The 12,079-nt window shown below is 36.2% G+C and overlaps 1 protein-coding gene and 1 pseudogene across 4 annotated transcripts in view; one reads left to right on the top strand and one right to left on the bottom strand.

Moving 5' to 3' along the window:
- AUTS2 (activator of transcription and developmental regulator AUTS2) overlaps positions 1 to 12,079 on the bottom strand; it is a 1,196,629-nt gene that overhangs the window by 815,086 nt on the left and 369,464 nt on the right. The gene's annotated exons all lie outside the window — the stretch shown is intronic.
- On the top strand, positions 2,733 to 4,409 carry LOC143667785 (dynactin subunit 6 pseudogene; annotated as a pseudogene).

The raw sequence follows: 12,079 nt of genomic DNA, 5'->3' as shown, positions 1-12,079 counted from the left end.
AACAGAGAAAGAGAATCAACAAGACAGTAACAACTCTACTGAAGGCAAATACCAAAGAAAAAATTGAGACCCACCCATACTAGCAAAAGGTGAATGGGAAGCCTAGACTCCACCCTCACCAGGCTATAATGAAGCATCCTACCTCCACACCAGATGGAGGATGGGGGGTCCACAGGAAGGTATTCAGGGCTTTTAACTCTGCCAGGAAATAAAGAGACTCTACCCTGCCCTCCATGGAGTGGGAAGCTGGAAGCCTGTGTTTTCAACCCCATACAGCAGTAATGAGATATTCACACCCACTACCCATTGTGGTGATGTCAGAGAAAGTCATCTGGAGAATCAAAATTCCTATCACCACCCAGAGGAAATAAGACCACTTGCTATGGTGTCAGTGGAGGTCATGAGGCACTTCTAGCCTTTGTAGCTACTAAGGTATCAGTAGAGACCTAGAGGGACACCAGAACACTGATTGCTACTCAGCACTAATGAGGAGCCTCTCTTTTCCTTGGGAGACAACAGAGGCTGAATGAAAAATTTAGACTTCTACGGCACGTGGCAGTACAGTGGTAACCCCCTTCACTGGTAGTGGGCTGTCGGAGGAAGCCAGCAAAAAACAGAAGGTTTAGATAAAATCCAAAATCCCCAAAACATAACATACAATTATCAATGTTTCAATAAAAAAACATTCTTTATATCATGAACTAGAAAAATCTAAACCTGAATGAAAAAGGCAATCAGCAGATGCCAACACAAAGATGACAGAAATAAAAGAATTATCAAAGATTTTTTTTGAATTATCAAAGATTCTGAAGCACCCATCATAAAACTGCTTCAACAAGCAATTAAGAACAGGCTTGAACCACATGAAAAAATAGTTTAGAAAAGAAATAAGTCTCAGCAAAGTAATAAAGAAGAACATAGAGGAATCTTTTTCATTAATTCTATAAAATTCTATACATTCTGATCAACAATTTCCCCTTCCCCCACAAGAGGAAATTTCAGAACTAAAAATTACACCAACTAAAATAAAAAAACTAAAATAAAAAACTCAGTGAATGGGAAGAATCAGTGAACTTAACAACAGACCAATAAAAATTATTCTGTCTAAATAAAAGAGGAAAAAAATAGACTGAAAAAAAAAGAAAATAACAGAGTATCATGGAATTGAAGACTATAAAAAAGATCCAATGCATGTACATATGGAGTCCCAGAAAGAGATGAATAAGAGAGAGAGGCAGAAAGTACACAAAGAAATAAGTGATGAAAAGTCCCAAAATGTAGAAAAAGACATAAACCTACAGGTTTATGAAACAAAGAGAAGCTCAAACAAAATAAACTCAAAGCTATCCAAACCAAGATACTTCTGAAAACTAAAGACAAAGGAAAATTCTGAAGCAGCAAAAGAAATAGTGTAATAGTGTATTACCTATAAGAAGGTATCTCACCAGAATCCAGGGAGGCCAGAAGGAAGCAGCACATTTTTCAGTGGCTGAAAGTAAAGTACTATCAGTCCAGAATTCTATATACAGTAAAAATATTCCATTAATCAACATGATCTAGTCAATATTTCAAGTGCTCATGTAAACATATACCAAGACAGACCATCTGCTGAGCCAAAATTTAAACAAATTTAAAAGCTTTGAAACCATACATAGTGTTTCCCTGACCACACTGGAATCAACCTAGAAATTGATAACAGAAAGATAAGCAAGAAAGTCTCCAAACACTTAGAAACAAAACTATGTGCTTCTAAATAAACCATGGATCAAAAAAAGTGTCAGGGGAAATTACAAAATACCTTGGACTGAATGGAAATGGAAATTAAAACATCTCAAAATGTACAAGATCAGGTAGAGCATTACTAAGAGGGAAATTTATAGCACTAAATATTACATTAGAAAAGATAAAAAGTATCAAACCAATAATTTAAGTTCCCACCTCAAAAACATACAAAAAGATGAGCAAATTAAACTTAAAAAAGTAGAAGGAAGGGAATGTAAATGATAGGAGAAGAAATGAAATTGAAAACAAAACATCAATAGAAAAAAATCAATGAGACAAAAGCTGGTTCTTTGAAAATATCAATCAAATTGACAAATCGCTAACAAGACTGACAACGAAAAAAGAAGACAATAATCACCAATGTCATGGATGAAACAGGAGATATTATTATATGCTACAGACATTGGAAAAGTAATAAGTAACATAATGAACAGTGCGACACACATAAATCTGACAACTTAGATGAAATAGATCACTACCTCAAAAAATTTAAATTACAATTACCCAACATGAAAAAGATAATTTGAGTAGTCCAATAACTCTAAAAGGAATTAAATTTATAATTCTAAAAAATCCCAAGAAAGAACTCTCCAGACTGAGATGGTTTTACTGAAGAGTTCTCTTGAATTAACACAAATTACATATGATCTCTTCCACAAAAGAGTAGATAGAGCAACAGACAGTTCTTTTTTTTTTTTTAATGGCCCCAAATTTTGCATTTAGAATTAAGCCAGGTGGACTCAGTTTAGATGATTCCAATTTTTCTGGCAATATCCAAAGCATCATAGTCAGGAACCAGTAGGTCTTCTTCTCTCCTTGGGCCTGATGAGGGTGTTGATCTTGGCCATATGTCAGTGTCATGGAGACTCTGAATAGCCTTTTTGATCTGGTGCTTGTTGGCTTTGACATCCACGATGAGCACAGGTGTGCTGCTGTCTTCACTCCTCCTCATGGGGATTCAGGGGCTGGGGGAACTTGATGATGGCACAGTGGTCAATTTGGTTTCTCCTAGGGGTGCTCTTCTGAGGATATTTGGACTGTCTTCTGATATGCAGTATTTTGGGCTGCCAGAAGGTGAGTGAAGTGCAGTTCTTTTTTTGTGTAGCTGTGGACACCTTTCAGTACTGCCTTTTTGGCTTTCAAAGCCTCTGCTTTGGCTTTGATTTTGGGAGGACAAGGGTTCCTTCTTCGCTTTCGGTGCCATCTTTGTGAAAAGGTGGAACAAACACTTTTAATTCATTTTATTAAGCTAATATCATTCAGATAACGAAACCAAAGAAATTATAGAAAAAAAAATCCATCATGAATATATATGAAAAAATACTTATTAAAAATTAGGAAGTAATGTTCAGCAATATATAAAAAGAAATACACACCATGACCAAGTAAGACTTATTCCAAGGGTGCAAAGCTGGCTCAGTACTGTAAAATAAATAAATGTAATCCACAATATTTACAAACTAAAGAAGAAAAATCACACAATCAAATCAACTGATGCAGAAAAAAAATTTGACAAAATTTATCACCCATTCATGAGAACAAAAAAATCTCAGAAAACTAGAAATAGACAGGAACTTCCTCAATTTGATAATGAATACCTAATAACACCTACAGCTAATATTATAATTAACACTATAACTATTAACAATAACAATTAAAGAACTGCAGGGATGTTCATGCTCACCACTTTTATTTCTAATAGTACTGGTAGTCCTAGCCAATGTCATAAAGCAAGATAAGGAAATGAAAGTCAAACAGATCAAAATATAGAAAGTAAAACTTTCCCTATTTGTAGAGGACAAGATTGCTCATGTAAAAAATCTCAAGGACACAATGAATCTATAAATAAGCTCCTAAAACTAATTAGTGAGTCCATCAAGGTCAAAGGATACAAAATAAATCATATTTCTGTATGGTAACAACTAGTGCACATGGAAATCAAATTTAAATGATTTAATTTGGCCATGGGGCCAAACCGTGGTGGAGAACACTCAAAAGAGTGTGAAGAATGCGCCTGGAGCAGTCATATGTGTAGAAAGTGAAATCAGGGGAGATACAACTATAGGACCCACGATGGTAATCCACTTTAACGCAGGAATTATTGCAGAGGTTAGGCCAATAGCGATTGGTGAAAGGAACCTAAAAGAAGAACAGGCCCTGAATATAAATGTTCACCCTGATAATATCATGTCTGATGCCGGAGATTCAGACCCCAACTCTATGATCATTTGTATCATTTATGTGTTTGACGTCAGCTGTTTTTCCCAAGCCATGGAAATGGGAGTTAATACTGCTATTGAGTCAAAAGCATATGCACGGGTGCACGGTAGTTTGGTGGTTAGAATGCCCACCTTCCATGCGGGAGACCCAGGTTCGATTCCCGGGTCTCCAAAAAAAGCATATACAGGCAGAAATGTAATTATTAACAAGTGGTTACATAATTAGGGCCTGTTGCAACCTGAATGCTTTTGAAGTCATCTCTGAGAATACAGTGATCTGTGATACAAACTGCCTTCATCGGGTGCAGACAGCCCCAGATACTACAGGTGGATTTTCTGATGAAAATTTTGCCAAACTACCACGTAAAGGAGACTATGAAAGGAAGCTCAATTCCAGTTAAGAGCTAAGAACAATGTATGATACCAAGAAAACATTTCATGTTTAACCACAGTATTTTGAAAGGGCCACAGTATTTACAATGCATTCTTATCGACTCATAATATGTGTTGACTTTAGTTTGTAACATTGAGTTAGGGAGTAAAGTAATGGATTTCCTTTGTCATTGTCCTCTATAATTTACGCAAAACGTATTATTTTCCTATATCGTTGCTCTTTTTCTGATAATTTGCAATTTGTTTCCTTTGTTATATAAAATACTGACAACAAATTTTATTTATTTGTAGCCATAATAAGAAAGGGCATACTGGTATATAATTTATACTATAACATAAACTAAACTAAATAAAAGTGTTGATGACAGGACTTTTACAACCACAACACTGTACAATCACCAACTTTATGTAGTTTCAAAAGATTTTTATCATTCCAAATTAAACCTTGGAGCGATCAAGCAGTTTCTCCCCATTTTCTCCTTCACCAACTTCTGGTAATCACCAAACTATATTCTGTCTCTATAGATTTACCTATTCTGCATATTTCTTATAAATGAAGTACTCCAACATTTATTTTTTTGTGACTGGTTTATTTTACTTAATATATTGTTTCTGAGGTTCATCACATTGTAACATGCTTTAGAACTTTATAGCTTTTAATTGCTGAAAAATATTCCATTGTATGTACATATATGCTATAATTTGTTTATCCATTTACCCACTAATGAACAATTGGGCTATTTCTACCATTTTGCTACTGTGAATAGTGCTTCTAAGAACATGTCTGTTCCTGCATTTATTTGAGCACCAGTTTTCAAATATTTAAGGTATGAACATAAAACTGGAATTGTTGAGTCATATGGTAATCCTATGTTTAACTTTTTGAAGAACTGTCAAACTGTTTCACTAATGCTGTACCATTTTATATTCCCAACAGCAATGTACCAATGCTCTAATTTCTCTACAGTCTCACCAAGATTTATTTTCCTTTTTTAAAAAAATTATACGCATCCTAGTAGGTGTGATGTGTTATCTCATTTCCCTAATGATTAATAATGTTAATCATATTTTCATATTCTTCTTGGCCATTCGTATATCTCCTTTTGAAGAAAGGTCTATTCAATAAGCAGCTGTCTTATCTGCTGTTGAGTTATAGATGTTTGTATATTCTGGATGCTAGACTCTTATCAGACGTAAGATTTGCTAATATTAGCCCTCATTCTATAGGTTACCTTTTCACTTTCTTGATAATGTACTTTGAAACATTTTTTCATGAAGTCCAATTTATCTATTTCTTAATCTTTGGTTACTCAGGCTTTTGTTGTCACATCTATGAATCCACTATCAAAGCCAAATTCATGAATATTTACCTGCTGTTTTCTTCCAGAGTTTTACAATTTTAACTCTTATATTGAGATTGTTGATCCATTCCAACTGATTTTTGACAAAGATGTAAAAGCGGTTCAATGGAGAAACAATAGTCTTTTCCGCTAAATAGTTCTGAAACAACTGGACATCCATAGGCAAGTAAATGAATCTCAATCTAAGTCTTATACAAAAGTTAATTCAAAATGGATCATCAAGTTAAATGTAAAATATAAAACCATAAGACTTTCAGGATAAAAACATGGGAGAGAGTGGGTAATGGTGGTGCAGTGGCAGAGTTCGTACCTGCCATGCCAGAGACCTGGGTTCAATTCCCAGTACTTGCCCATGCCAAAAAAAAAAAGAGAGAGAGAGAGAAAATCTGCAGGATCAAGGGATATGCAAAGAGTTTTTGGACTTGACACCAAAAGAAAAATACACAAAAGGAGAAATTGACTTACTCAACAGCATCAAACATTACAGCATCAAAATTACAAACTCGTGCTCAACAAAAGACCTTCTAAAATGGATGAAAAGATAAGCTACAGATAGTGAGAAAATATTTGCAAACCACATATCCAACAAAGGACTAGTAACTACAATATATTAAGAACTTAAAAAAAAAAACTTTTTGTCAAAACATCCCATTAGAAAGTAGGCAAAGGACACGAAGAGTCATTTCACTGAAATGAATATTCAGATGGTAAGTAAGCACATGAAAACATTTTCAGCATGATTAGCTATCAGGGAAATAGAAAGTAAAATCATAATGAGATGTCACTACACACCTATCAGAATAGGTAAAAATAAAAATAGTGGCAATACCAAAAGCTAGCAAGGATACAGTGAACCTGGATCACTCATACATGGCTGAAGCAAATGTACAATGACACAACCACTTTGAAAAAGTCTGTCAGCTTCTTACCACACTATTGTGTAATAAGCAATTGTACTCCAGGAATTTATCCCAGAGAAATGAAAGCTTATGTCCACACCAACTTCTATACACAAATGTTCACGGCACATTTATTTGTAAGAGACAAAAACTGGAAACAATCCAGATGTCCTTCAGCAGGTGAATGATTAAAGAAATGATGCTACATTCAACTACAGATACTCAGCAACAAAAGGAACAAACAATACATCCAATAGCTTGGATAAATCTTCAGAAAATTAAGCTGAATGAAAAAAGACAATTCCCCAAAGTTACATACATCATGTCACAGAAATTGAGAAAGGATTATTATCTGCTAGTAGGGAAGGGTTAGTGACTGAAGGGGGAAGGGTATGGGAGGAAAGAAGGTACGGCTATAAAAAGCCAACAAGAGAGATGCTTTTGGTGATGGAACTGTTCTGCAGCTTGCCTGTGTCAATGTCAATCTTCTGGTTATAATGTTACCATCGGGGGAAACTGAGTAAAGGGTTCTAATCTCTACATTTTTTTTCATACAACTGCATGTGAATCTACTATTATCTCAAAATTAAAAAGTTTAATTTTTAAAAAGTATATTAGGTGATAATTCTCTCCCATTGAGTAAGTAAGGAAATAATTTTCTCATCTTTCAATACATAGCCCAAGGTTACATACTAGCAGCAAATTGTAGGAGAATGCAAACTCAGGTCTGTCAGATTCTTGAAAAAAGTCACAATTTGCTCAATGGCATTTAGAGAAAAATAAGCATCTATTATGTGTCAGATATTATGAATACACACACAAAAAAGACAACTTGGTTATAAACTTAGAGTCTTATGGCTCATTAGGGGACACAGACTGGTAAACGAGTAAGCAAAGTAGCATACACTGTATATATACAAGTCCAAGTGTTAGTACTGTTGAGAGAGATCAAGTGAGGATTCTTAGGTGAGATAGGGCAGCCATTGCCAAGCTGGGGAACATGAGATTTGGACTGAACTTTTAACACAATCACTCTAGAGAAGCAGCATCATGGAACACGGGAAGGCACCATGAATGGCAGCAGGAAAACCAATCAGAAGTCTCCTCTGATAAGCCAGGAGGGAGATGGGAGGCACAACTAAAACCACACCTTTGGGAATGTAGAGGACCAGCTGGATAGTGATGCCTTATCCAGGCTAGAAAACACAAGAGGAAGGAAATCTTTCATCAAGGAAGAAGTTTACTCCACTTCAGAGATACTGCTCTGAGACACCTGTGAACTTCCAGACAGATATATACCTAGTCTATTAACTACATGATTCTAGAGTTTCAGAAAGATTAGACTAAGTTTAGAGATTTTGGAGTCATCAGTTACAGGACTTAGTAAAACACATGGAAATGGGAAATTGCTCTGGAAGAATATGTAGAATGAGAAGGGAAAAGGGGGAGATAAGAACTCAATTCAAGTAAGCAGTCTTTCAGAAGGAGTGTGTATCAACCCAATGCAAGAAAAAGACAACATAAATTATAATTAAGATGGAAATTCATTACACGGGTGTGTGTGTGTGTGTGTGTGTGTGGTAGTAGTGATGAAAGAGTTCTTTATTTAACTACATATGTATTTTTTTTTAATTCTGGAAAAGAATCAGAATTCTGTGATCACAAGGGAACAGTGTTCTCCTGCGCCAAGGTTTTTGGTAATACACTACTTGACTTAATTTTTCTTGCTCACTATTTATAACTAATGAAACCATTTTTCCTGAATGGCTATTGAAGACATTATGTACGATATTTTCTTATAGTTGTGGACAAATTTCACATAAGAAATACCTTTCTGATAATCATAAGTTTATATCAAAATGGCCAGTGTTTGAATATAGAGAAGTTTCTTTCTCCCCTTTTGAGATAGAATCTTTAAATTACGAACTTTTAAAAGAATGGCTTTTTTGAAGAATATGTACAGAAAAGATTTTAAATTTGGTTTTTAAGAATTACTGTTCCTGTGCTTACATAAGGCTTTTGATTTCTCCAGAAACTTAACTCATTTTGATGAGTTTTCCAGGGGGCTGGGGGGGGGGAGGGGGAACAGAGGACAAAACTGCAATGCAAATATAAAAAATAAACCATTGTGAGAGAACAAAAGTTCTGCTGAGAATCACAGAGATCTACAATACTATAATAAGCATGCCAAAAACAAGACTGAGATTACTGCTTCTCTTTTCCCCCACATCCTAATGAAAGCAAAGAGGATATTCTTCAATTAGGCGTGGAGCCTTACATTACTCATCTTTATATTATACTGCTGTCTTGGTACATGCAGGCATTCTCTCCTTGTTTGATTGTTAAAGGAATAGCAACACAGTAATTCAAATGAAACAACTGACTTAATGTCCTGTTTCTTTTTCTTTTTATAAAAATCATTTTCTTTCCCTCTTTTGACATTAGTTTCAGGTTTTTGTGGTAATCCATCCCGGGTGAAAGGAAAAGATTATGGAGGTACATTACAGTTTTAAGACATCAAAATTCGTAACAGCAAACAATAGGTGGGACACTTCTCAAAGGAAAGTAATACACTGAGGAAAAAAATCCCAAACCACAATGATAACCTTTCCTAACCCTATACACAGAGGAATATTTTATTTATACAAGCTTTAATAGTTAAGAATGCAAATAGGTTAAAAACGGAGGCTGGAACTTTAAAGTAAAAATTCTATAATTTCATTATGGGTAAAGAACAAGTAATTTAGCTGACGTGAGAATACAGCACAAACAAATCCACAAAGAAAACAAAATTCAGGAAAAAATGAGCTCAGAGTATCTAACCTCTTTTTATTTTAAGTAAGGGAATGGAGGGGGGATTTTTAATAAGCTTTTGCATATAATCATAAGAAATATGAAGACAGTCATCACAATTTTTCATCTGGTCAACATCAAGATTTTGTTGTTTAGATCCTCAGTCTAATACAGTCTACATGCCAACGTTTACAAAAGCAAATTAGGGAAGGAAAGGTTTCAAACAGGAGCTAAAATTTTAGAACACTACCAATAACCTAATTACTAACACCCTAAATTCCCAACAGGGTAAATGACAAATACGGATTCAGAACCAAAAAGATGGCAAACAGTCCCCTGTAAATGAACATGTGTTAAGAATTGCACACCTTTTCCCCCAAAAGCCTGGTAACAGCATGTTAAAACACAGTAAATTGTTCAACATCAAAACTTCAAACACAACCAAAATTTAATCTTTCCCTAAAATATAAAAATCCAAGGAAGTTAACACATAGTGGCCCAAAATGATGGGGATTCTTTCTATATCCAAATAATATCACAAATTTTCTCGTGTATATAAGAATGAGCAAAGTCGGTTGACTGAAAGAAAAAAAAAAACTTCTGACTAAACAGACAATGAGATACAATTGCCAATTTGCTTCTGAACCAAAACTACATAAAGTTTTCTAACAAATATTCCTGTTATAAAATTCTTTATCCAATCTAAAGCAGATTAACCTCTTTCCTGTTATTACGGCTACATTATTTTTCCCTCTTGAAACTCTAAATAATGCCTCCAGAACAGAATCTGAAGATTCCTTCCCTTGGTCAGTGGCAACGTCAGACTGTAAGCAGAGCCTGTATTTCATCAAAGAACATTAAGCCAGAGGAAACACAGCCACAGATAAAACTTCTAGGCTCCATTCGCTTCCCCCAGTGGCCAGAGGAGCCCATCAACATGAGAAGAGTGGAAGGAAGTGGCAGGTCTCCCTGGGGAAAAGAAAGCATATTGACTTACCTTCTCTGCATACTTGAACTTGACATAAAACCAGCTTGACTTGATCATTGTCTCACCTTCTGCCCTCAGAGGAAAAGAAGATGGAAAAAAAGAAAAAAGAAAAAAACACAACCACACTATAGTGCTGAAGAAAAAGGAGTGTGTCAGCAAAGGCTTCTTTCAGATGCAACGTTTTCCAAAGGATGACATGTATTCAAGGCAGGAGGAGCAAAAGGGGAAGAAATAGGAAAATGCGCTGTTTCCAATTTGGCCTCCTTCCCCTTTATGTTCCTGCACACCTTCCCTTAGCGCCTAAAACACTGTGTGTGTAATCTTGCTCCGAGCCTACACTCCAGGACTGCCTTGCTGAGCTGCCTGCCTCTCCCTCCCACTCCTCCCTCTGTGTCTCTCTCTTGGCTGTCTGACAAGAGAATTCCTCAGATGGACTTCAGCTGCCTTCGTCACAAATGGCACATGTCAGTGAAGGCAGGAGGCAGGCCCTGCCACCCTCCCGGAAGGACAGCCTCCCCCCACACTCCCGTCCCCAGGGATGAATAATGAATTTCAGCATCCCCCTCGGGACCCCTGCCAACACCTGGCTGCACATTATTGGGACAAAAACCTGTGTCTAGGAAAAGAACTCTGTCACAGCTTTAACCCTAGGTTCACCAAAACAAGACCAGGAGGTGACCTTTCTCCACGCCTACAGAAGATTATAATACCAAAAACAGCTCAGCCTCTACAACAGAAAGTGAATAAGAATCCATTGTAAATTCTCCAACTGAAACAACTTCCAACTTTTAGAAGCCAGGAAAAAAGAAACTGGGGTAGCTTTTACTTATTATTATTATTTTTTTTACTTTTACTTGAACTAGCTGTCAAAATGGATCCAGGTATTCAGCTTTGGGAACTAACAGCTTGAAAAATTATTGATAATGTATAAGTAGATTATTTATTTCACAGAAAAGCAAAGAGAGCATTTTTATTTTCATCTTACTATTATTAAAACATCAAACATCTCACAAATAAAAAGAAATTGTGAAAGCACTAGCACCTGTTTCTCAAGAAGAAAGAAAGGGAAGACACAAGAAAGAAGGGGTGAAATCTGGGACCGTGGCATGAGCACATGCGGCTGTGAGGCTGTATTTATGTACTGCTACACTCAGGACAGTATGCCAGGACCACGCAGGCACATGGAAAACAGAGATCCTCAAAAGAGTGGATACTAGGGTAGCATCTTTCTCCTCCCTACTTCCCGCATCCCTGATCCCAATAATAAATATTTATTTATCAAATACAAAATGGGTAACACGTGAGAGCTTTGGAAAAGCAAAGACTTCAATTCCAATTCTGGCCATGCCACAATGCTGGGTCTAATCACAAACTAGCCATTTAACTCTCTCAACCTCAGGTTCCCCATCTGTAAACTGAGGGTAATCAAACTTGCCTTAAAATGAGGATTTCGGTGAGAATTAAATAACACAATCCAGCTCGATAAAAAATAAAGGCAGTGACACCTTAAATTTCCACAGCTCCTAACCTTGCTCAGTAGCTACCGTCAACAGGAAGTACTATGGAACCATCACTTCTTGGATTTCAAGTCAGAAACTCCACCTAACTGTTAATAGGAGACTTAACCTCATCCTCTGATTAGGT

The sequence above is a fragment of the Tamandua tetradactyla genome, chromosome 23 (genome assembly GCF_023851605.1).
Source record: "Tamandua tetradactyla isolate mTamTet1 chromosome 23, mTamTet1.pri, whole genome shotgun sequence".
In the NCBI taxonomy this organism is placed as follows: Eukaryota; Metazoa; Chordata; class Mammalia; order Pilosa; family Myrmecophagidae; genus Tamandua; species Tamandua tetradactyla.
This window is presented reverse-complemented; position numbering and strand designations above follow the sequence as displayed.